This window comes from Xiphias gladius, chromosome 23 (genome assembly GCF_016859285.1).
Source record: "Xiphias gladius isolate SHS-SW01 ecotype Sanya breed wild chromosome 23, ASM1685928v1, whole genome shotgun sequence".
Taxonomy (NCBI): Eukaryota; Metazoa; Chordata; class Actinopteri; order Istiophoriformes; family Xiphiidae; genus Xiphias; species Xiphias gladius.
This window is the reverse complement of record NC_053422.1, coordinates 29,191,414-29,218,801: the sequence shown is the minus strand read 5'-3', so window position 1 is coordinate 29,218,801 and position 27,388 is coordinate 29,191,414. Positions and strand designations below refer to the sequence as shown.

General features: G+C 39.5%; 1 pseudogene; it reads left to right on the top strand.

The window, feature by feature from the left end:
- Positions 1-11,351: 11,351 nt before the first annotated feature.
- On the top strand, positions 11,352-27,050 carry LOC120785075 (annotated as a pseudogene).
- The last annotated feature ends 338 nt before the right edge of the window (positions 27,051-27,388 follow it).

The following is a 27,388-nucleotide window of genomic DNA, read 5'->3' as shown; positions in this document are numbered from 1 at the left end:
TCAGTAGCACCAATTAAATACACACAGGTGACACACAACACACTCTGACACATGTTTAATGTGAGACATGTCTAATACACTGATATCAAAAAGGATTTCCAAGGCATTTCTCAACAAAAACCTTGAATCTTGGATGCTTTTCTTTAATAACACACCAGAATATACACCAAAATAACTTTCAAGACAAAGTGAACACATCTGGTGTTTTTAAATGTTATTGTTTATTTTAATAATATTTATTATTTATTTATTTATTATTATTTATAGTCTACAGTACACTTCCTTTTTTCCTTTCTTTTTTTTTGGTCTTTTTTATAGGTGAAATATACAGTGATGACACAACAAAGTTACAGTAAGACGTATAAAGATTATGACAAATCAGACAAAGAAAAAGAAGGGGAAGAGAAAAATATCAATGACAGCAGCACAAATGTGTGTGTGTTTGAAGTGTATGCTATGTGAAAGAGGAAGAGCAAATTAATTTGCGAGATTTAAATAAAATTTAAGAAGCAATATAATTAGTTGTATTATAGTGATAATTATGTGGTATATACTTATATCACTAATCCTACAGGCACCTTCCATAATATTACTAAGAAATGCTGCTTCCTAAGATATTATACAATATACAGTGTAATATACTTTTATCGTTATTAATATTAGTTGATAATTATACTATAGGTTATCATCTCCATTGCCTATGCTACAATAATAAACGTAATACTAACAATACTACAATCCTAACTAAACTGGCAATTGGTAGAATGCATACCTCAGCCAAGATGAAAAATGCAATGTTAAGGAATGTGAGGTGAAGTAGAAAAATTCCTGGATCCGCCCCTTCAGCTGGATCCACACCACAATTTGTTCCCTGGCCCATACCCCATCCCTTCTCCAAGTTTGGTGCAAATCAGTTCATTTAAAGGGGCAAATTAACTTTTTTTATCACTTTCCTTAACATTGCGAGATAGAGCATTGTTTGCCTTGGCGGAGGTATGCGCTCTACTGAGTACCAGCCTAGTTCAGTATCATCACTTTCACATCACTAACATTATCATCACAGTCACCATAATTAGAACTATAATAATATCAAGAAGTGACCATCAGACTGGAGCCCGCTCAATCCAGACCCCTGGTAGTGGGAGGTAGCTTGTTAAGGGGGCAGCTATGGAGGGATAGGAGGGTTCATTTCACTCATATCCCTTTCACAAGGGACATGGATGTTTTAGGGGTGTTCCACTTAGACCGAACCCAGACCTGAAGGAGGGGTCTGTCCCATTATGGTTCTCACCCTTTCTCTTCCCAAATAGGGCCACCCCAGACCCTTCAGGATGGAGTTTGTCTGTTAAGTGATAAGTGATATCAATGAAGCCTTGAGTTTCTTTTTTTTTCTATTCTTCTTTTTTTGTTAGCCGGAGTGGACCATCCAAGACCTCCCCTGTTATGTCCCCAATGCCTGCCAAACCCCCAAAACTGCCAGAGACCTAAAAACGGTCCACCAAGCCAGTCCTTCAGGCTGTGGAAAGTGCAAAAATAATGACAAACAAGTAATAACAACAAACAACACAAATAGTTATATTAGTAGTTATAATAATAGAAATAGAAATAACAATTATGGTAGTGACAAAACACTAACAAAAAATGATAATTATAATAACTAATTATAATGACCATTTATACATAGAGTGTGAGAGACATTAAAGTCTACATGTCAATATGCAGTATGCTTGTGTGTGTGTGCATGTGTGTTTCTGGATGATCCATATAAGAAAAGGACGGTATAATAAGTAGTTGAATGATAAATGAATTGGAAAATATTAGAAAAAGGGAAAAAAATCTGTAAAGATAATGGGAAAATGATCACAACAGTAACAAAGGCACAAATAAACACAAAAAGAATAACATTTATAATGCTGTCAGTACAGCTTCTACCACCACTCCACCCCAGTGTATTATCCTAATCTAAATAAAAATAAAAAGATATCCTTTTTCCTGTTGAAGATACCATGCTTATTTTAAAATGCTGTAATTATGTTGAGGTATGTATGTAGGTATGTATCTCAGTTATCATTTAAAATGTTCATGTTTTGAGTAGATTATTTCTAGGAGGATAAGTTGTCCTCTTCATCATGTCTCCAATCATTTATATGGCAACAAATATTGGGTTTGCATGTTGTGTGTGTTTCTGTATTCTTTGACTTTGTTGTGGTAACGTCTGTTTTAATGATTTGATATTATTGTGTTGGATGTGAATGTATGATTAAGTGGCGGAATGCACATGGCATTTGTCCACAACTGTCTTAGGCTGAAAAAGGGAGAAATGGTGTCCAGCTTTCTTTGACTAATAAGATGTTATTTTTGTTAAGGCCGTAAATTTTCACTTTTGACATGTATTCCATGTTCAAGTTGATCCTGTAATTTCTATTTATTGAATTTTTTTATCAAATTCCAGATCAACATAATTGTTTTCTTGGTGATAGACTCATTCTGTACATTTTGTGTTGAGTAATATGTGTCCTGTGTATGACTTTGTATTGAATGAGTTGTAGGTTTGTACTTTGGGTCATTGCATAAGTAATTTTAAAGATTTCTATTAAGAAGTCAGAGTTGGGAGTGATTGATAAATCGCTGTTCCATACTAATTACTACAATTATGCTATAATTACATTCTATGTTGAAATCAGGATTGTGCCACATATGGGTGTATTAACATGGTGTCAGGGTTGATTTAGTCATTTTATTGACTTTCAACCAAACTGCCAGAGTTGCAGATGGTACAGTATTTTAAAGCAGATGTATTGTTTGACAGTTTATTGAGAAAGGGTCAATCTGGAAGGTTTACTATATGCTTGTTCAAGTTGAATCCATGGGATACTATTATCAGTTGGGGGAATAAATGTCACTAAATACTGTTGTTGGTTGGCCAGATAATAGTGGAAAAAGTGAGGTTGTCACATTTGCTGATTACAGCATAGGTAGAGAGGGGCCGAACACAGACACATACAAAGTCAGGGTGATGCACTGAAGTAACCTTAATGGATGAAAAAAACAGCCTTACATGCAGACGGGATGAAAAGCAGGCATGCAGGTACTCAGGCAGGTATAGAGGCAAATAGACAGGCAAGCAGGCAGGTACAGACAACAGATTACAAAAAAGAAGGTAAAAGGCACATAGGAGATCACAAGGGAACAAAAACAAACAAACTGACAAGTAGCTGGTTACAATGGCAGTTAAAATAATGGCTGGGATGATGAGGTAACTGGGAACAGGTGTGTGAGTGGGCAGGGACGCACAGGTGATTGAAGATAAGAAACAGGTGAGCAGGTGGGTATGGAGACAGGACAAAACTTTGGGGACATCAGGTGGGCGGATGGAAATGGCAGGGGGAGATGAAGGGAGAAATATGGCAAGTGAGAAGTAAGCAGGGGCTGGAGACAGGTGTCGAGGGGAACTGAGGACCAGACAGTACCCCGCTGTATGGGCCGGATTCCAGACAAGACAGGAGCAGGTGTAGCAGGGTGGGGTTAGGGGGGTTTGGAGGCAGGATCAATGGAGTCTCAGGCAGATAGGCCTGGAGGACAGCCCGGGGGCAGAAAAGGCAGGGAGAGCAACTCAGGAGGACAGCCCGAAGGCTGAACAGACAGGTGGAGCCACTCCGGAGGTAGGGCAGACAGATGAAACTGGTCCGGTGGGTGTCAGCAAAGGCAGGGACAAAGGCAGGACAGCTCCAGTGGGCTATGACGAAGGCAGGACTGCTTTGGTGGGTGGTGGCGAATGCAGGGACAAAGGCAGGATCGCTCCAGTGGGGCATAGCAAAGGCAATATCCATTTGGAGGTCAAGCTGGAGGCTGACAATGGAGGTAGGATCCCTCTGGATACCTAACAGGAGGGAAACGGTAAACACGGTTCCCTTCTGGGTACTGAACTATGGTGCAGAGGAGGCGGCCAGTGACAGGAGGCCCGGACTAGCTGACAGGCAAAGCTGAGAACCAGACGCAGTTGAGGCCCGCCAGTGTCAAGCCTACTCCAAAGTCTGTTCCTGAGCTGGCTGACTAAGGAGCAGGCTTGATGTCGGCCAGTTCAGAAACAGGATCAGGAACAGATGAAAAGCAGCTGGGACAGCTGACTAAGGAACGGGCTCAGGAACAGGCTTGATATCAGCCAGGAGATGGGAGAGACTGTCATTGTTATGTTGAAGCCTTACGCTAAAATTGTTGAAATTAATTTTGTCCCTCATCAATCTACACTCAATATGACACCCGTAATGACAAAGGGAAAAGAAAAATTTAGAAATATTTGCAAATTTATTAAAAAGGAGAAACTGAAATATCACATTGACAAGTATTCAGACCCCTTACTCAGTATTTAGGGAAGCACCTTTGGCAGTGATTACAGTCTCAACAAGTTTTGCACACCTAGATTTGATGATTTTCTGCCATTCTTCTCTGCAAATACTCTCAACTTCTCTCAGATTGGATGGGGACTGTCAGTGGACAGCCATTTTCAGGTCTCACCAGAGATGTTCAACTGGGTTCAAGTTAGGGACCTGGCTGGGTCACTCAAGGACATTCACAGAGTTATCCCTAAGCCACTCCTGCATTGTATTTGCTGTGGCCTCAGGGTCATTGTCCTATTGGAAGGTGAACCTTTGGCCCAGTCTGAGGTCCTGAGTGCACCAAGACCACGTTTTCATTAGGGATAACTCTGTACTTTCCTCCATTCAGCTTTCCCTCAACCCTGACCAGTCCCCCTGTCCCTGCTGTTGAAAAACACACCCAAGACATGATACAACTACTGTCCATGCTTCACTGTTGGGATGGTATTGGGCAGGTGATGAGCGGTGCTGAGTTTTCTTCATACGTCATGCTTAGAACTGAGGCCAAACAGTTCATTCTTGGTTTCATCAGACTAAAGGATCTTTTTTCTCTCAGTGTGAGAGTTCTTTAGGTGCTTTTTTGCAAACTCCAAGCAGCTTTTATGTCTTTCACTGAAGAGAGGCTTCCTTCTGGCCACTCTGCCATAAAGCCCAGATCAACATAGGATCTCTGGAACTCAGCCAGAGTCACCATAAGGTTCTTGGTCACCTCTTTTACCAAGGCCCTTCTCCTGCAATTGCTCAGTTTGGCTGGGTGGCCAGCTCTAGAAAGAGTGCTGGTTGTTCCAAACGTCTGTCATTTATGAATTATGGAGGCCACTGTGCTCTTGGGAATCTTCAATGCAGCAAAACTTTTTTGTAGCCTCCTCCAGATCAGAGCCTTGACACAATCCTGTCTCTAAGCTCTGCAGGCAGTTCTTACGACCTCATGGTTTGGTGTTTGCTCCGATATACATTGTCAGCTGTGACACCTCATATAGACAGGTGTGTGCCTTTCGAATTCATGTCCAATTAACTGAATTTAGCAATGGTGGACTCCAGTCAAGGTATAGAAACATCTCAAAGATGATCAAGAGAAATGCGAGGCACCTGAGCTAAATTTCAAGTGTCATAGCAAAGGGTCTGAATACTTACGTCAATGTGATATTTCAGTTTTTCCTTTTTAAGAAGTTGCAAAAATTTCTAAAATCCTGTTTTCACTTTGTCATTATGGGGAGTGGATTGTACATTGATGGAGGAAAAAAAATGTTGAAATGATTTTAGGCATAAGAAAATATGAAAACAAGTGAAGGGGTCTGAATACTTTCTGAATGCACTGTAGGAGAACACAAGGGAACAAAAACAGATGAACTGACAAGGAGCTGGTGACAAAGGCAGGTTTAAATAGTGGCTGAGGTGATGAAATAACTGGGAACAGGCATGCAAGAGGGCAGGGAAGCACAGGCGATTGAAAATTACAAATAAGTGAGCAGGAGGGTATGGAGACAGGAAAAAAAGTCAGGGAACATCTGGTGATTGAATGGAAAATGGCAGGTCTGAGCAGATGAGGGGATAAACATGGCAAAGGAGACGTAAGCAGGGGCTGGAGACAGGTGACCGAGGGGAACTGAGGAGCAGATCTTGACAGTGGTGTTTCTAATCTGCGTTGAGATTTACTTTTTTGTAGTGTGGAAAGTTTTATTTTTAATTCATTGTTTTTCCAATAGAAGCGGGTAATTACAGTACATTCATGACAGAATATAAGGAAGGAAAATGGCAACTTGGATCAGTTTCATCTGTGTGTAAGAAAAACACAGGTCAGTAGGAAAATACTAGCCTAACACTGTAAAAATGAAAAAAAACAACAACTCTAAAGGCTGTGTTTTCTTATATGTTGTATCTTATTCATTCAACATGTGTAGAAATAAAAATAGAAAAATAAGAGATGATAGTTTAAATAGCAGGTGTTAGTAGGTATTTCTTCACATCAACAGCAGTGACTGCACATAACATCTCAAAAGTTTTGTCTACATAGTTTGAACTGTTGGATGTATTGAGGACTATCTAGACACCAAAATAACTATAAAATAAGTATCATTAAAAGTATCAAAAAGATATCATTTTTTTTCCCATACTCTTGCCAACAAGTGTAACCTATTTAAAATATTTTTAGAGGATACATTAAAATAGTTGAAACCTTTCTCCGTTAAGAGACCTTGATAGCTAAAATACCACTGCTTGAAGTGTTAATACTGTTAAGAATAAAAATAGCACTGACTTTAAAAAAAAAAGAAAGGTTGTATTCGTGTGGATGTACTGTCACAGGTTAAGATATGAGTTGGGAAGTCTAGCTGGAGTAATACATCCATGACTTGCGGGTCATTACATGCAAAAAGCACTGCACAGCAGGTTTCCAAAACTCTGAGACAGGATAGGATTTTACAACTACTAACTTATCACAAAAGCAATAATTTGCTCTTCCATTTCTTTGGTTGTAAAAAAAAAAAAACAGGTGAATTTAACAAAATGCTGAGACCATCCTCCTGTAAAGAACAACCCATAGGTGGCTCATGCAACAGTTTATTATGACCCATAATTACGTTTTATTATGAGTCGACCTCTAGTGGCTGTAGCGATTATAACAGGAGCAAAGGAGGAAATCAGGTGACATAGTATACTACTGGTCAAAACACCTAAATTTTTCCAGCTGTTATTTAAATTTAAATAATTCACTGTCTCAGTGATTCTAAAATGAAAGCATAGAACAAATAAACAATTTGAGACTTTAAAAACAAAAAATCATGGAATCTTCTTGTTGTTAATTTAAATTTTTGACTCGTATAGCAGCGGAATACACTCCTTATGTTTTTTCTACAATGAAAATAAAATATTTTTCAGAAAGTTCAATCCAACACTGTTACAGAAGTTCTTACAAATGTGTTGTACTCGCAGGTTGCTTTGCTTTCACCTTCTGTCCATTTCATCCCAAACCAGCTCCATTGGGTTTAAAAAGTCTGGAGACTCTGCTGGTCTTCAATCACCACCACCGCCTAGTTCTTTTCTTCTAACGTTTTGGGTCATTATTTGCTGTAGGACGAACCCTTGACTAACCAGTCTGTCTTCCTTTGTTACTTGCCTTTTCCTTACTAGTCTGATAGCAATATACAGTACTACTTCCTGCAGTACAGTGTTGTCCTAACAATGCATCAGAGGGTGTAGAAACACAGTTTGTTCCAACACTGCCTTTGTACAGACAGAGGGTTTGTAAGTAGTTGGGGGGAAGGGAATTGTTTGCATTAACAATATGACTTAATTAGCTTCCATTGCTGCAAGTAAGCTGTAAGTTAACCAAATTCTTAAACCATGAAAAAGACCTGTTTTCTATGAAATCTACAAGATTTATCAGTTTTTGGTGACCTAAACCTCTTTTAAAGTTTTATTTTAATTTATTATTTTTATTTCCCTTGGGTAGTTTACTGCTTACCTTCCTACCATTTAAGGTTATTCGCTGGACTTGTACTGCTTGAATTTCATTTTAAAGCTAGATAAAATGGGGGTGTTCTAAAACTTTTGACCGTTACTGCATGAGCGAAAAATTCTGTGTTCAGAGGAGGTTGGGGTGGATGGATGAGTCAACAAAACACAGGACAGTCACACAGGAGACTGCTGTTTATTTCCCAGTTCAAACCAATAGTGTTTTTTGTTTTAACCAAGACAGTTCTGCAACCTTAACTTGCATGCTAACTAATGTAACCACGACAACTAGGTCCTCTAACCTTAAGGACGTACTTATTTTACTCCAAATCTTGATCTTTCCCTAAATCTTACCAAGTAGGTTGTGTGCCTAAACCTAAAAAAAAAACTGTAACGGTTCCACAATGTTAACTACATGTTTGTTACTGTTACCATGCCTGCTGCTGGCAGGCTTCTACCAGTCATTTTACTGTTAACACGATGATGACGGTTCAGTATGCCTTCTTTTGGTATGCTCATATGGGTCGTATCCAAGGGTAGGGAAAGGTGACCTATACGGTTGTTTTACGTTGGAGGACTACATATTAAATGCTATAAGGTACTTTACCTTGAATTTGCTCATGTTGGAGTTGGCCAACTAAATTACAACTTTGGACTGCCAATTAGGGTTCTGTGTATCTCGTTGGGTTCAGCCCATTTTATTTCATTATTATTGGGGTATATATGGGACTTGGGTAGAGTTCAGGTTTGGTTATTTTCAGGTGTAATTTATTCAGATTTAATTTATTAGGAATTTTTTTTTCTCTTTTAGTCTCTCTTTTGAATCATCATCTGATCATCTGCATCCATGAGTGTCATGTGTTACAAGTACAGTTAAAAGTAATCAGCAGCCACATCATCATAAACACCAGTGACCCAGTTCCATGGTAGCCATACATGCCTATGCGATAACACTGCTTCCTCCATGCTTGACAGATGATGCGGTATTCTTTTGATCATGAGCCATTCCTTTCCTTCTCCATATTCTTCTCTTCCCATCATTCAGTACAAGTTAATCTTGGTTTGATCTTACCGAAGAATATTGTTCCGGAACTGGGCAGGCTTTTTTTAGATGTTTTCTGGCAGAGTCCAATCTGGCCTTTCTGTTCTTGAGGGTAATCAGTGGTTTGCACCTTGTGGTAAACCCTCTGTATTTATATTCCTGAAGGCATTTCTTGATTGTAGACTTTGACAATTATATGCTTACCTCCTTGAGAGTGTGCTTAACCTGGCCAGTTGTGAAGGGTTTTTCATCACCAAGGAAAAAATTCTATGATCATCCACTGTAGTTGTCTTCTGTTGTCTTCAAGGCCTTTTGGTGTTGCTGAGCTTGCCAGTGCATTTCTTCTTGTACCAAATTGTTGATTTAGCCACTCCTGAAGTTTTTCTTCCATCTGTCTCATGGAAGATTTCTTTTGTTTTTTCAGCCTAAGGATGGCCTCCTTCATTTGCGTCGACACCTCTTTGGACGGCATATTATGATTTCCCATGAACCTTTACCAAATGCAAATTCAACACTTGGAATTAACTCCAGAGTTTTATTTGCTTAATTTGTCATGAAATAACGAGGGAACAGGCCACACCTGACCATGAAACTGATCAATTGTCAATTGTCCAATAACTTTTACTGAAAATGAGGGACTATGTATAAAAATGGGTGTAATTCCTTAACAATTAATGCAACATTTTTGTTAGACCCCTTTCCAATTCAATCACATCCATCGTAGTATGTAGAGGCAAAGTTATGAAAATTGTATCACTGTCCAAATACTTATGGCCCTAATTGAAGATACATAATGTCCAGTTGAAAAGGGACAGAGTGTAGTCAATGTCTTACTTTACCCTGGCAAGCTAATGGGGTTGGGTTGGGTCTCAAAGATGGGGATACAGATGTGGCTGAAAGTGTTGTTCCTCTTCCACTTAAAAAAGAAAAACCACAATTTTCACTGAGGTAGGTTTAAAGTGACAAAAGTAATTAGCATCCACTCTTCTCTATTCCATATTTAATAAAAACAGACAATGCAAGTTTTTGTTGTTTATGTAACATATAATTTTTAAATAATACAACAACTGAAAATAGTATGAATAAAAATATTGTGAACCCTTACTCTAATATTTTCTAGCACACCCTTTTGAGGCGATTACCGCAATCAAGCACTTTTTGTAGCTCTTAATGAGACGACTGGTTCTACACCACTCTCGTAGTTTGGCCCAATCCTCTTGAGCAAACTGCTCTCACTCTCAAGTTTGATGTGTGCCGTGTCTCAGCTGCAAATTTCAGCTCTTTCCATGGATATTCAAGATCAAGATCAGGACTCATAGCAGGCCACTTCAGAATAGTCCATAGTTTTCTTCTCATCCCTTCTTGGGTGCTTTTAAATGTATGTTTTTGGTAATTATCCTGTTGGAGGAACCATAGCCTATGACTGAGACAGAGCTCTTTTACATTGTACAGTGTGTTTTGCTCCAGAATGTTTTGATAATTGTCTGATTTCATTGTGCCCTGTACAGATTCAAGGCATCAAAGCAACCCCATGACATAGCTGACCCTCCCCCATGTTTCACAGTTTAGATGGTGTTCTTTTCTTTGAAAGCTTCTTTTTTTTCTCCTGTGAACATAGAGCTGATGTGATTTACCAGAAAAACTCTCATTATGTTTAATCTATCCAAAGGACATTCTCCCAGAAGCATTGTAGCTTGTCAACATGCATTTTACCAAACCCCAGTCAAGCTTTATTATGTTTTTCTTTCATAAGTGGGCTCTTCCTGGGACTTCTTCCATGGATGCCACTTTCATTCAGAAAGGGACATATGGTGCCACTGGACACTTTTGTACCTTGATCTTCAGCTTTTTTATGTTGCAGCCTTAAGCTAAAATTGTTTAAATTAATTTTTTCCCTCATCAAGCTACAATCCATTCCCAATAATTACAAAGTGAAAACATAATTTTAGATATGTTTGCACATTTATTAAAAAGGAAAAACTGAAATATCATATTGACGTAAGTAGTAAGACCCTTTGCCATGACACTTGAAATTTGGCTCAGGTACCTCCCATTTCTCTTGATCATCTTTGAGATGTTTCTGCACCTTCACTGGAGTCCACCTGTGGTAAATTCAATTGATTGGACATGATTTGGAAAGGCACAACCCTGTCTATATAAGGTGTCACAGCTGACAATGCATATTGGAGCAAAAATTAAGCCTTGAGGTCAAAGGAACTGCCTGCAGAGCTTAGAGACAGGATTGTGTCGAGGCACTGATCAGGGGGAGGCTACAAAAAAAATTCTGCTGCATTGGATGTTCCCAAGAGAATAGTGGCCTCCATAATTCTTAAATGGTAGAAGTTTGGAACAACCAGCACTCTTCCTAGAGCTGGCCACCCGGCCAAACTGAGCAATTGCAGGAGAAGGGCCTTGGTAAAAGAGCTGACCAAGAACCCTATGGTCACTCTGGTTCCAAAGATCCTATGTAGAGACGGAAGATGGACAACCATCCAATCTCACAGAGGTTGCAAGGATCTGCAGACAAGAATGGCAGCCCCAAATTCAGGTGTTCAAAACTTGTCGAGGCTGTAATCACCACCAAAGATGCTTCAACTATGTATTCTGTAAGTGCTATGCGAAGGCAACTGGACTTGCTTGAAGTTCTTTAAGACATTTTGCCTCTCATCCGAAAGGCTTCTTCAGTTCTAACAGATGAGTGGGGAGTTCCAGGTAAATATCCACTGGTGAGATCAGCAACAAAAGTGAGTTGTTGAGGTCACATGAGTCGTTAACCCTCCCTGTCATCATGTGAGTCATAAGGATCGTTAGGACTGGTGGTGTCTTAGACCACCTCCTCTGTCCATCACCATCCATCTTCTCTGGGCAAAATGTGCACATCACTGTTCTGAAAAGACTGTCCTTTGTCCTTAAGATGCAGGTGGATTGCTGAGTCCTGACCTGAGGCACTGGCTCTCCTGTGTCGTGCCATGCGCTTATGTAGCGGTTGTTTAGTTTCCCCAATGTACAGGTCTGTGCATTCCTCACTGCATTGGACTGCATAAGCTACATTGTTCTGCTGACAAGTTTTTGCCTCAGAGTGTTACTGGGCTGGAAATGCACAGGGATGTTCTGTTCGTGGAAGATCCTCTGAGTGTTTTTTTTTTTTTTGAAGAACCTGTCTGACAGTAACCTCACTCAACCAGGGTGTCTTATCCAAAGGACTAAACTTTGCCATAACATGTACCAGTTGTAAATCTCATCAGCCACAGCATTAGCCATCAGAAATAACCATTTGACTAATACAGAGGCTGAAAAGCTCAGACTGAAGGTATCAACCGCTCTTGCCAGACCAGAACATCACCATCCTTCCAGCCAACAAAGGAAGATCACAGTGGTGCTACACACAGCCGACTATCACACCAAGGTGACCAGTCTCCTAAGTGACACAGCCACTTAATGGACACTAAGGCAGGACCCTACCAGCGGCTACAAAAAGAAAGTAGTTAGTTGCCTCCAACAACTGGAGAAGGTCAATGCTATTGACCAATCTCTTTATTACAGACTGTACCCCGGAGAAGCCACCCCTTGCATTTACGGACTCCCAATGCTATACAGGGAAGGAGTCCCACTCAGACCAATCATCGTCAGTATTGACTTGATAACTTACAATATTGCTAAACACCTGGCTACCATCCTGGGTCCTCTGTTCGGAAACACTTCATATCACATCAAGAATTCCCAGGACTTTGCCAACAAGGTTGGAAAAATAAAGCTAAAGTCAGATGAAACCATGACTATGATGTCACTTCACTCTTCACATGCATTCCTACAACAGTAGCAGTTAAAACAGTTAGGAAACGATTGCTACAAGAGGCACTTTACCCAACAGAACCAACCTCACCCCTGACCACTTATGCACCTCGCTTTACCAAGCCTGACTACCATTTATTTCCAATTCACTTAAGGTTTCTATAGACAGAAGCACGGCTGTGCCATGGTATCCCCAGTGTTACCAATAGTGGCTAATCTCTACATGGAAGAAGTAGAGAGCAGAGACCTGACCTCTTTGCCAGGAGCTGTCCCCAGCCACTGGTTTAGGTATCTGGATGACACCTGGGTCAAAATCAAAACCCATGAAATTGAATCCTTCACTGAACATATCATTGCAGTGGAAAGCAACATCAAGTTCATTTGTGAGTATGTAAGTGGAAATAGCCTAGCGTTTTTGGATTGTGCGGTGCACATTGACAATGACAGAAGCTTCAACATTGAAGTATACTGGAAACCCACACACATAGATCAATACCTACTGTTTGTCTCTCACCAACCACTGGAGCACAAACTGGGGGTCATCAGAACCTTACACCATCGGGCTCAGAATGTCCCCACAAGGTCAGAGGGGAAAGAGAAGGAACATATCAAGAAAAACACTTAGAATTTTGTGGTTATCTCAACTGGGCCTTTGTCAAAACCGCAAAAAGAGGCAGAACAGACTGAAGAAAACTGCAATAAACGAAACAATATTGTCATTGTCATTAAAAAGGCCCTTGTCCTCAGGAGGATCTTCCACAAACAGAACATCCCTGTGCATTTCAAGACCAGTAACACTCTGAGGCAAAAACTTGTACACTATAAGGACAAAATACCCAGGCACAAGCAGAACAATGTAGTTTATGCAGTCCAATGCAGTGAGGAATGCACAGACCTGTACATTGGGGAAACTAAACAACCGCTACATAAGCGCATGGCACGACACAGGAGAGCCAGTTCCTCAGGTCAGGACTCAGCAATCCACCTGCATCTTAAGGACAAAGGACACTCTTTTCAGAACAGTGATGTACACATTTTGGCCAGAGAAGATGGATGGTTTGAAAGAGGAGTGAAAGAAGTTTTTTTTTTTTTTTTGTCATTCTGGAACAGCCGTCAGTAAACAGAGGAGTGGGTCTGAGACACCACCTGTCAGCCACCTACAATGCAGTTCTAAATTCAATCCCCAGACAGCTGAACACCCATCCCCACCCGGACTCATGGGACCACGTACTTGTAAGAGGTAAAAGCTACTCACCCTAACGACCCTCAAGGTGTTAGCACCCATCCACACCTTGACCCAATGTGATCCTAATGACTCACATGATGACCAGGAGGGTTAACGACTCATGTGACCTCAACGACTCAATTTTGTTGCTGATCTCACCAGAGGATATTTACCTGGAACTCCCCACTCATCTGTTAGAACTGAAGAAGCCTTTCGGATGAGAGGTGAAATGTCTTCAAGAACTTCAAGCAAGTCCAGTTACCTTCGCATAGCACTTACAGAATTCCATGACCTGGATGACTGAGAATCTTCACAGACATGTTATACTATGTAATGTAATACTATGTAATGCGTAAACGGTCTGAATACTTATGTCAATGTGATATTTCAGCTTTTCCTTTTTAATAAATGTACTAAAATTTCTAAAATTCTGTTTTCCCTTTGTCATCATTGGGTACTAAGTGTAGATTGATGAGGGAAAATATTACTTTAAACAATTTAAGCATAAGGCAGCAACATAACAAAATGTGAAAAAAGTGAAGGGGTCTGAATGCTTTCTGAATGCACTGTAGGTGTATGTTTAAATGTTAAGTACATTATGGAAAGAGACACAATGCTCATGTGATATTTAGAGCGAGTGGTTGCTAGAGAACAGCGGTGAGTTTAAAGGTAACCCGATAATGAAGAAGATTATTGTCCTTTCTCCCATGGACTGCATCTGTGATGAATTTTGAAATTAATTTTGCTGTTGAAACCTTAGTCTATTACTCTGCACTGTGAGACGAAAAAAAAAAAAAACTTTATAGACTGATCTGACATGGGAAGAATCTTTTCAGTAATTTAAAATTGGTCCATTCACAGTGTTTCAAGCTTTATTAAAGTGATTTTATGTTATTTTTACATAACACTTTATAATCAAGTGATACATTTATTAGATTGCTCTTAAGACAGAAGGACACGTTTGTAGTGTTTTACATAAGTGTTACTAGGTCTGATCTTGTAAGACTAGTGTTGTTTCATTCAGTGTGTTTACACACACACATATATATGTGTGTATATTTGTGTTTGTGTGTGTGTGTTTGTATGTATGTATGTATGTGTATATATATGTATATACATATATATATATATATATATATATATATATATATATATATATATATGGGTATGTATAAACAACTGTATACACCAATCAGTCACAATATGAAAAAAAAACAAAAACATGTTTTAATGTTGTGGCTGATCATTGTATTTAGACATATAAATATAAAATACCATCACATTTACAAAAGAAAATAGCGGTTGTGTTCAGAAATCATCAGTATTAGTAACTATAGTGAATACCAACTTTGATGCAGTGATGATGTTAATGGCTGTTGAAGGGCAGGATACTGGCCGCTGCACTCTCTTGATTTTCTTCTCCCTGTTTAAATTTTCCACCTCTGTGGGTCCTTCCAGCCACAAGGTCACAGTGTATTTTTAATTGTGGTGCCCCTCAACTACCACAGTCCCCCGCCCCATCCTACCAACCCCCTCAGCCCAAATGATGAACGACTGTACCTTGTGAAAAGGGCCCTCTCAAATAAACAAGCTTATCTCTCCTCTCTCTCTCCCTGCTGCCTGTGAATAATGAGCTCTGGGTATCACTGTTAATCACTATAATTGTTAATGTTAAGAGGGGGACGGTTGCTAGTAGCCCGACGCCCCACACCTTTTATTGATTTCATTTTTTTACATTAAAATGCAGCATGCCTTTGTCAGAGCGTTTGGTCATCCCCACCCCATCCCCCAGCCCCCACCTACAGAGAGAAGCTAATTAGTTATTTAGTGGCCTGTTTGTGTGATGGTGTGTAGGTGGGACCGTAGAGCAGAGCCAAAGCCTGTTATCAGTACCCTGATAAAGGGAATTGGTTGTCCCACAGTAGCTGTGAGAGGCTATGGCTGATAGTAGAGTAGCTATTATAGTGAGGACAGACACATTCACATGCGCACACATACACATTACACACACATTTTTACACATACTATTGGAAACATACACATGTAAATACAGTATGTAACTGTAGAAGAAATCCACCATAAAATACTTGTACACTGTCTCTCCCCTGACTAAATACAGATTGTTGTTTGTTAGGTTTGTTAATATGGTCCTTACCTTCCCACCTCAAAACTAACAAGATTAGGTCAAAACCTAGTATATGGGTGGACCACCAATTATCCGATTTATTCTCTCTTAGTCTCTGTGCTCACATATACAGTATTTTAATACAGCTGAATTCCCAATAAAGCTGTTCTCATTTACATGTTTTTTGTTCCTGTTCTCAGATACCTGAAAACGTATGAAATAGTTTCTGAAACACAGCCATTTCCAAGCTGCTGCTCTGCACTGCTAAAATTCTGGTTTTATAACTGCGATGTCATCTGATAAAATCACCATACAAACAAGGTAAAGACAATGGCTGTGCTGTGATTTTGGTTACTTAAAAGAAATAAACATAAAATGAGCGATCACTCAGAGCGAAATTTAGAAGCTCATTCCTGTGTCATGAAACACATAGAGAGGGGTACATGAAACCATATTTGAGTTCAGTTTGGCTAGTTCTTTACTAAGGATGAATACAGATTATACAATCTGTTTCCCTTATGTGTAGGAGAGTTAAAAGTGAGATGTTAATTTTTCACAGAAAGAAAGACCTTTAAAATTAGTACATGTACCTTTTTCATGAATTTACAAACATTAACATGTAGTGATCTGGTTGATAAGCGCATTCCACAAATAATGTATAAAGCTAAGGCCAATTCATGGTTACCACATTCCCTTGAATGTATACATATGCAGACAGGACACGGATGCACCCCACTTCTAAATGTACTTCTATATTTATACACGGATATATGGGAATTACAAAACATGATGGCCACCTGTGACAGCAAGAAGAGGTTTTTTGTTTGTCGTATTTGGCTGACCACCATTAAAAAGTCAAAAAAAAATAAAATAAATAAAACTCTGTGTGCAACAGTTTAATAACAATTGGACCAAGGATTGGAAATATATATCATATGTGTTGTTGCATGTATATGTGTTCATCTGCAAATGAAAGCATATACATATTCATGTCTTCATTTACTATATGTGTATTGATACATGTATACTGTAAATCAATAAATATGTATAATTTCAAACAGGTTGTATAGTATATTCCATCATTGTAGTGGATGATGCTTGGGTAAAAGAACACCTGCTGCATTTCTGTTTTTAGTTTTTATTATCATGTATTTGAATTAAAAGACCAAAATATCAATCAATCAACATAAAATATTCTCATGGAAAAAACAAATTGACATATACTGTAGGTATGCTCCAACGGGGGGAGAGATTTGAGGCATAGATACTGTGTGAAGTGAGTGGGACAGGTGGATGCCAGTGTGCTAAAACAATTCAATTCATTCAGTTATTTATTCTTTCTCTGCTTTCCTTTGCCATTTTCACCAACTGTTTTGTCGTTACAGACCGTGCCAGATTTTGCCAGCCTGTTTTTGACTTCCTTTACTTGCTCACTTTTTGCCTTTTTGACTGGTATTACTGCCTTGCCTGTTATCGACTGCTACCTGCCTTCTGTCTTCGCCGCTCACCAAGCCCTTACCTGTCCTCCTAATAAAGGTGCACTGTTTGAACTTTTCATTGGTGTCTCTGAGTCGTGTAATCGAGTCCTGTGTGTCTGAATAATGACAAAAGATAATAGGAAGTTGGTTATTGTAGTTTGCTGCTTATTGACTTTCAGCAGTTGGAGCTGCAGCAGTGGCTGTGAGAAACAACTCATGTAGGCAATAAGGGTACTTAAAAGCCCTTAGTGGCCTATTGCCACAATTTGTGTCAAAAATTTTACTCCTCAGTCATAACTCAGTCAAATTTGAATACTGATGATGTAGATATCTTTAGATTCAGACTTAGACTTCCCGAAGACATAATTAGCTTCAGTGTCTATTGTGAATAAATGTCTGTAATTATGCTTATAAATCATAGAAAAGGATGATCCTCATAACTGGAGAACCTGACTGAGAATCATCAGGTTTTTAAATGTTCTTTAATATAACAGTAATCAAGTTATAGTTTTCAGTATATCCATGGGTACACTGCAAACAGGACCTGATCAGAGCTAATAGCTCAACATACTTTTAATAAGGGACAATTTGACCAAATTTAAATAGATATAAGCTAAAATAAAACAAATTTTAGTTCCAAAACTTATAGGATTGTGATGGGGGTTGTTGGGGTTGAAAATTCTTACAAAAAAGGAAGTAGAATCTATTTTCAAATAAACCTGAGGGACAGAATGCATTTCGCAATTTCAGTCATCAGAGCATGCTGAAATTGTGTGTTTTGTTTACTTTATTCTTTGACACCAATTTCTTCACTGTTCAGCATTTAGACATTTATGAAGGATTATGGATCTGCTCCATTTATTTATCATCAACTGACTGACTTCTGCTTTTCCAGTCATTTACACTGTATCTGTGTCTATGTGCACTGTTAATTAAACCTCTGTATGTCTGTGTGTATGTGAGCTGAAACACTCCCTAAAGGGAACTCTAGATTTTAGTGGAACCATTAACCTTTCAGATGACAGAGATCGTGCAGCCGCAACTGAGCTGCAACGATGATAGAATGATGATGAGAGAGACAGTTTGTGGTATTGGTATGTGTGTGAATATGTGTTCTGTTAATTAGTGGCAGTAATCAGATGCCGCTCATTACATCCTCCAAACACACACCCACACACACACCTCATGCTTTTGGCACTACGATCATGACTCCAGATCTCTGATAATTAAATATCTTGCCCTGATCATAAGAACGCTTTAATTAGACAGACTCCTTCAATAACGTGCCAGGAATTGTCATCCCCATAATGAACCACACTTCAACCACATCAACAGGAATTAGTGTGCTCCATAACACACTAGTTAACACACACTAGTTACATCAATGGGAAAGCCCTGCAAAAGAATGGAATCAAATGGTATCGGTCATGAATTATATCAGCAATTAGTCTGCTCTGTAACATCCCACACAATGATCTTTAGGAAAAAGCAAAAGAATAAAGGAATACCCACCACTGACATTAACTGGAATTAGTCTGCCTGAATGCATCACATGTCTCTGACATTCAGATATAGTGACCTTATCATGAAGTCCAATAGCTCACATATTATTATATATTTTTTTATTTGTATCTATATTTGCAATAGCAGTACTGTTAACAGCAGTACTAACAACTGAAGGTGCAGTGTAGGAATATAGACAACAGAGAAATGAAGCAATGACTGACTGAGCAAATTAAATTCTTGAAACTGTCCTCACAACAACAGCAATGGTCATTTAGTTAAATGTTTTCATTCATTTGCAAGATATCCTGTTGTAGGTCTGCACCAGGTCATTCTTTGTCCTCCAAAAATGGCTTTCTGATTTCCACAAGGTGGCAGAAATTGAGGTGTCGGGTTCAGTCAAAAATGTTTCAACTTGAGCAAAAACATTGTACTTATCCCAGGGGTTTGTGAACCTACTTCATAAATGTACAGAAACGAGAGGAAAAATGGAGGAAAGTAACAGAAAGAATTGGTGTTCCTGGTGAGTTAAGTGATCTGGCAGAGACTGAGCAGCAAAACAAAACTCACTCACAGGCACACTCCACACACTCATGGTGGGTGCGCACTACGCTATATGGCTACAGGTAACCTCTCTAAATTTGCACAAATGACGCAATGCGAAAATGTGCCTCCCATTCTGTCTGTACACCACTTTTTGTTTAAATTCTAGACCATGTCAGGATTAGAATAGATCTGAGCTCAGCCTTTGACACCACTGATCACAATATTCTTTGACATCAGCTTGCAAATGGGTAGACATTGGGCAGCGCAAAGGTTTAAGTATTTCCTCTCTGAAAGAACCTTCTGTGTGGTAGCATTTACTAAGGCCTCTTCTTCCCCTGACCCCTTTGCCTTTGGGGTCCCTCTGGGTTCAATGCTTGGCCCAATTCTTTTTTTAAAACAATACTGGTTCTATTATTCACAACTACAATATTAAATTCACCTGTTATGCTGAGGTTACCCAGTTGTAAATCCCCCTAAAACACAATAAAAGAAGCAAATATAACTGAATTTGTCCATCACCTGCATCCAGCTAGTTAAAATGCAGCTGTCAGATGGTATCTGATTCAAAGTAGCAAGGTTTTATCACACCAACTTTAGCCTCAGTACACTGGTTGCCTCTAAGTTAAGACTTGACCTGGCAAAACTGTTCCTCTGCCTTTAATTTTTTTTATAAACAAATGTCTCACAGTTTTACCTCTTACAATCTATTTTGCTTTATGTTTATAATTTTTTTAGTTCTTTGAGCCTTATATGTCCTTTTACCTTATCTAATGTTCTACATTTTACTGTTTTAAAATAGGTCATTGGTCCTTCTTCCTTCAAACGTGTTTTGTGTAACTCAAAATAAAATGGGGAAATAACAGCACCTCTTATCTATGCGGAAATTAATGGTTGAAAATTCTGATAAATCGTAAACAAGGTATGTTGATCCAAACATGGTAAATAATAAATGTCAAGTCTTTTACAGAATATTAAACTGAAGCCTCAATGTGGTCTCCCAGAACTGTGAGGATTTCTTCTGTCTACAGCTGAATGACACTCATCTGATGGATCGCTGACAGTCACAGAGATGCTAAGGGGATGTGTCCACACAGGCAGATTTAACCTGGGATTATGAAGCTGGCAAGACATGGGACACCTGTAATGCAGGCTAGTGCAGTGTAATGGGAAGCCTCTTAAAGAGAACAGCTAGTCTGCTTAAAATCAATTCTGTCCTGTTGTTCCTGATCACAGGTCTTGATTAAATACTGCAAATAGCACAATTCCTTACATTACCACTACTTCCTTTTTCTAGTCAATACAATAGTGTTGTAGATCACTGAATGCATTTTCCTTTCATTCAAGCAGCCATTTTAGGCCAGTTGCTAAATCCAGGACAGTTGTCCCCACCCCATTTCAGTGGATCCCAGTCTAGTTAAACTTGATTAGGCCCTAACAATAATAATTCAGTCATAACAACAACAACAACAACAACAACAACAACAACAACAACAACAACAACAACAACAACAATAATAATAATAATAATAATAATAATTTATTAAAGGCACCTTCGGCCCAAAGAACAAACAGGACACAAATAAACAATATATTTTGACCACATTTAAGTGTGGTTTTGTACAATCAAATATTTCTGGTACCCAGTATCCTTAAGAATTATGTTCATATTGGATCATTCTGCTGTGAACAAATTTACAACAAGTGCCAGCCATGTTTGACACCTGTACAGGACGTAGTGTGCTCCTTATCTTGCAAAAGTGGAAAGTAATGGTGTGGAGTTTGAGTGGTTGGATGAGCATGTAGTGCACCCATGTTTGTTATGCAAGACTGGAATTTGCATCCTGCCACAATCACGCAGTTTGCCTTCTTATTAGTAACCACAATTTTTGTGGTTACTATTTTTAAGTGTCTTAGTTCGTGTTTTAATTGCCTTACCCTAACTAACTAGCAGTCTCTGACGTTATTCATACTGTACTATAGTTGCCATTGCAGATATTGTAGAATGGATCAAAGTTGTATCTGGTGATAAGTTCTACTGCAGCCCACTTACTGTATCAAAAGTTCAGACTACATCTGTGACTTGATTGCATGCATTTTGTGAATTGGGCAAGTACTCACTGGAACGGAGCACTGAAATATTAGATTTATGTCTAACTGTATACCATTATGTATTAATCGGTACTGCCACTTTCTGATGAATTCAGGAAGTTATTGTAAGCATTAGGCAAAGTAAACTTTCGGAACAAAAAGTTTCGGAACAGCTCATTCTTGGAAACAGCAGATGACACAGTCTCACTTCAAGGTCAACTTATTTTTGAGTTTTTAACCATATCAGACGGTGTTCATCAGCAGATGCTGTTTCTACATGTTCAAACTCTCCATAATTCTGAGCACCTCACCTCTGGGACTTCTCCATGTTTGCTTAAAGGTTCACTGTTGAACTTGCTTGTATTCTTTTTCCTTGTTACCAAGGTCAATTTTATACTATAAATTAGTAAATCATAACTTCATATTAACAATATTTGCTTACAGTTCATGCCCCTATATGCAGCATATGTATGCTATGCAGGCCACTGGTTCTGAGTACCGACACCTTTTTTTGTTTCAATTCAACTACCAATTCAGAGGGGTCCAGTCCAGTCCAACTCAGACCAGGTAAATCCAATCCAGATCAGCCTCTCCAGTCCAATCCAGTCCAGTCCAGTGGATCCTCTGAAAGGAATGATTTTAATTAAAGATAAGTTGCTCAGTGTGTGGCCGTGCTGAGCCTGTTAATCTGAATCCAATAGGCTGGATGTAGCAGCTAGGAGGCCCTTGTAAAGCACAGGCTCTATTGAAGCCCACTGCATTTCATTTGGCTGGGGATCAATGCAGATTGACACCACTTAACTTGCAAATGGTGCTCAGGTCAACCAGCGTCTTCCTGCCTGTTGGCAGTGGTCCAGCATCTACAGCTTAACTCTCCTTTTCACCTCCCCTTTCTCCTCTTCACACCTCCTATCTGTTTATTACTTGCCTCTTTTCTCTGTACTGTAACTTCTTTACGTTCCCTTCCTCTTCTCCTGAAAGTTTCCTATCTTTCCTTCTTGCCCTGTCCACTTCTTTGTCTCGCCTCCTTTCTCCTCGTTCTTTTACAGCTTCCCTTCCATCCCATGTTCCTCTTCTCCCCAGATTTTTTCTCCCCTCCCTTCTCTTTCATCACATTCATCACTGCTGTTGTAAAAAATCATAGTCAGGATATTCGTCCATTTAAAGATATGAGAAAATAAAAGACTATTGATTGCTTGATAAACTGCCACTGATGGCAACAGAATGGGAGTAAAGTCAGTATAACCCCTTGCTGAGGCTCTGTGTGTGTTAGCTTGGGGCACTATATGGGAGATTCCATGGATCAATAAAGTGTATTTGTGTGTGTCGGCCCTTAGCTATCCTTCCAATTATACATTTCCAGCAGCGCTGCCTAGCACAGCTCTTTGTTAACGCCTTAATGGATAAGCTCAGGTAAGTGTCTGCACGCACACACACACACACAGGCGCGCCCACACACACACAGGCACAAATAGATACAGCTTTACAAGGTAAGCATTCTCAAATTGATTTGTTAAACAGTGTTTTGAGCCCCGACGCTCTCTGCAACTGTGTAATTACTGTGAGAGCTGACGCTGTATCTGTGTGTGTGTGTGTGTGTGTGTGTGTGTGTGTGTGTGTGGGTGTGTTTGTGTTTGTGGGTTGGTGTATGTTGGTGCTATGTGTGTGTCTCCATCAGAGTATGGCAGTGGATAATTTTATGTGTGTTTGTGTTGCTAACAGTTTCCACATGAAGTAAGCTCGATGTGTCTGAATATTGAAAAAGAGAGCATTTCACTAGGAATTTACTTCCGACACATTACAGCCAGCAGCACCTCTTCATTCCTCCACTCATCTCCTCTTTCTACTTTACTCCTTTCATATCTAACGAGCAAAGAAGAGGATGGAGGTTTATTCACTACTGAACAAGGACAAACAAATGCAATGTTCAATTCAACAAAGAGCAGACAAGAATGGATTTTTAAGCACAGAAAGGTTTTGTGAGGACTAAAATATGTTCAAATTCTACTCCCGCTATTTTCTCCATTGCCTCTCCTCTCCCTCTAGTTTCCCTTCGATTAGTCTGTGTCTTTCTGTATTTCGGAAACTGACATGCCTCACTACGTGCCATTGAGCTTTTCTTAACTTTGTAGATTACCTGACAGTGCCACCTGCCTGCACACATACTGACAGGTGATGAATTAAAGGAAAAAAACTGTGCAAATTGGAGGAATATAACACATAGAGACGCTTCCATACAGTTAGGGGGCTTTTTTCTTGGCATTGTTTGGGTTCACTTGCTCCCTTACAGATAAAAACACTGCAAACCAATACAGTTATCTCTTTAAGTGATGACCTTGTTGTCACCCTGATGACAATGCCCACATCAACAGTATGATGGGTCCCTAAGTGTTTTGATGAGAATGGAAGTGATGTGAATCATATACTATGGCCTTCACTGTCACTATTATCTCAACCCAAATGAAAACCAATGTTGGACTGCACTCTCCACTACCACCATCAAAACAGCAAATGAGGATATATATTTTGGAAACATGCTGTCCATCCCTCCAGTAGAATTCCAGTCACTTGGAGAATCTATGACAAAGAGCACTGAAGCTGTTCTGGAGGCTCACAGTAGAACACCACCTAAGTAAAAAACTTTTAGTTTGGTTTTTCCTTTCATGTTTCTCATCCAGCTACCAAGCACTGTAGCCAGTGTTTCCTATCTACAAATCAAGAGATCCACTGATATTCAAAACATATTACAGTATATACAACTTACTCCAGAAAAGCACAGAGGCATGATGCCAGTTTTTTTTCAAGCTTTTGGTTTTACTTCAAAAGCATCATCACCGACACATAAAATCCTGCTCATCACCTCTTCCAGCAGCTTTCCTCTGGGAGGCGTTACAGGTCATTGCCTATCTAGACTAAACGCTTCACAAACACCTTTTTCCCCATAACTATCAGGTCTCTTAACTCCTCCCTCTAGCCCCTTCCTCACAGACTACTGGGATGCATACCATTCACCTAATGTATGTGGTTATGTGTTATAAGTTTCTGTTATTTTAATATGTGAATTGTTTGCTGTTGTCCATGTATGTATAGGCCTTTTTCACACTTATAGAACGTACTCTGATGTGTTAAATCACTTCCGCCAAAATAGAAAGCCTCCTTGTTCAACCTTTCAAGATTAACATCCTCCGATGTCTTTTGTTTAGTGGAGCAGCATTCCTCCATAGCCCATAAAAAGCTGGACTGAAGATATTATTTCTTCTTTGAAAATTTTATCTACAAAACTATGAAGGTAAGTGGCTAACCTAGTTGACTTACGGTATCATACTAGTTTAGTGTCAGCTAAACATCTTCAGTTAGCTCACAGTGTTGTATGACTTTTAACATTTGTTTGAATTGTAACAATAATACATCGTATAAATGTACATACAAGCTTCGTAGTGTTTTTGATGTGGAGTGATGATAATTGTACTTTTCTGTTAGTGTCTAATGTCGTAAACGGGGAGGTTTTTGTCAGGTGTAGCTGTTTCAGATTGATGAGGAGGTGAGAAGTGCCCCACTCATTGTAGGTTATTTTATGAGATTAAGGACAAAACATTAAAATAGGTTTAACCCTTTCCACTGCTAGTCTAATTTAGGTTTACATTATTTTCGACACATTCATTTGGTATCCCTAATTACTCACTCAAACAATATGATGCTGTATAGTTGTGTTAGATGTAATAACATAAATTTCTTTGGAAGTACATGTAAACTCTAAATATAAAATTACCATGCCTGCATGGCAAAAAAATATTGAAGCAACTACGTTCTTAATAGTGTAAGGGGTTAAATATTTTACTGCTGTTGCAGACTTTCTCAGACTCACTATAGCTGTTCCATACCATTTTTATTCAGCAGTTCTAACCAGGATTTTATTTTATATTAATCTTATTAACTAAAATGACCTGGTGTTGTGTTCTCATTTTTATGAGACGCAAACATGCATACACAATTAGTCTGACATATGTTTAGGTCTTTCCTATAGATTATTTTCCAAGCTGGCATAGAGTCTATTCAGTTGAATGGATCATTAAGCACCTGTACAGCAGGCAATGTTCTATGCAACCATCTTGTGGCCATGCTGTTTCAGAGTGCCCATTACAGCATGGTGCAGGTGATGGTGGTACCACCAACTATGGCCTGCACAAGCACTCTGTAAACATGGCATTGGCCACGGGCACAGGTAACTTTGTGCACCACTGTGTAAAACCCTCTGACAATAATTGATGATGATCTTCTTGTTCGTATAATTCTGTGCAGAGCCTATTCAGGACTTGGTGGTAAAGGAACCAAAGCCATCTGCCAGGAGCATATGTAAATCAACGATCTATCAGGCACACACAGTTGATGGTCATTATTATTGTACTGTCTATTGTCATACTGTTGGCTACTGTTTATTCGTGAACATATTGTTGTATGTTAGCAATTTGAACTTGCCAGTGTAGTGTGGAGGGACGATGAATTTAATAAATGTACTTTTAACATTCATGATGTTTTAATACTTTATTTTTTTCAGGATCCCTCCCTGACCCATCAGTGTTGTCCCTTGGGTCAAGTTATTGTTGTGGAATAATAATAATAGAGAAGAAAGAAAAGGTGAATCTGGTGGACGTTTTTGGTGCATACATGGATGTGTATCTCCAGACAGCTAAATGGTAACTGTAAACACCTTTCACGGCCTAGGCCGTGACTCTATTTTTTTTCCCTTATGTTTCTAGTGTTTTCCTTATCCCTGTGTTTTCTGTCTTTCCCGTCTGTCTTTTTGTGTGTATATGTGTCTGTGCCTGGGGTGTGGTGCTCCTCCCTCTCCCTCTCTCCCTCTCTTTCAGCCAACTGGTCCCAATCAGCTAGCACACCTGCAGTCCATCAACTGAGCCAGCTTGCAGTATCTATTTTTCAGTCTGAGAGCTACTCCTCCCCAGATCATTGTACTCTTCATTCTGGTATATTATGCTCAGGCCGCTTAGAACTAAACATTCTAAGTCTTGCTCCAGTGCTATTTTCTTGTATTAACATTTGTCTGTGTCCAAGGCCACTACTCACCTGCTTCTAGCCCACTACTAACCTTCTGTGTGCCACGCTCCAGACCTCCACCTTGCCTTACCTGCCATCAGCCCTCTTCCCCACCCTGCCTGATCACACTTCTACTCCATCTCCTGCTTCCCTCATGGCTCCCTCTCCACTTGCTTCCCAATTCCCTCTGCTCCACCCTCTCTGCTCTGCTACCCACTCCCCTCTGCTCCACAACACCCTCTACTGCCTGCCCACTCAGCCAACCACTCCCCAGCTTTCAGGACTTCCGCCTTCCCTTCAGTCTCGCTGCTTGCTGCCTGCTTCCAGCTTCACTCAGCCTCTTTCCCATTTTCCCCACTCCATTTCCTAACCTCACCTCTGAGTTTAAAATAAACTTGCTTCTGTTTCTGAACTCTGAGTTTTGTGTCCAGTGTTTGGGTTCCTTTTTCTACTTGTGACAACACCAGTAATCCTTTGTGTCCTATACTACAGATATCTTACCTGTACAACTAGGAGCCTATATGTGTAAATATTTATAAATGTAATAAATTCTATGAATACATGTAATGTTTTTTGGGGGGTTTTAAATATTTTAGTAAATGGATAATTATCATCGTAACGGGTATTGTTAAATCATGTAAAAACAAATAGTAAAATTATTATTGTAGGTCACGATTTACTGTTCTTGGCAAGTTCTCTCCCTCTCTC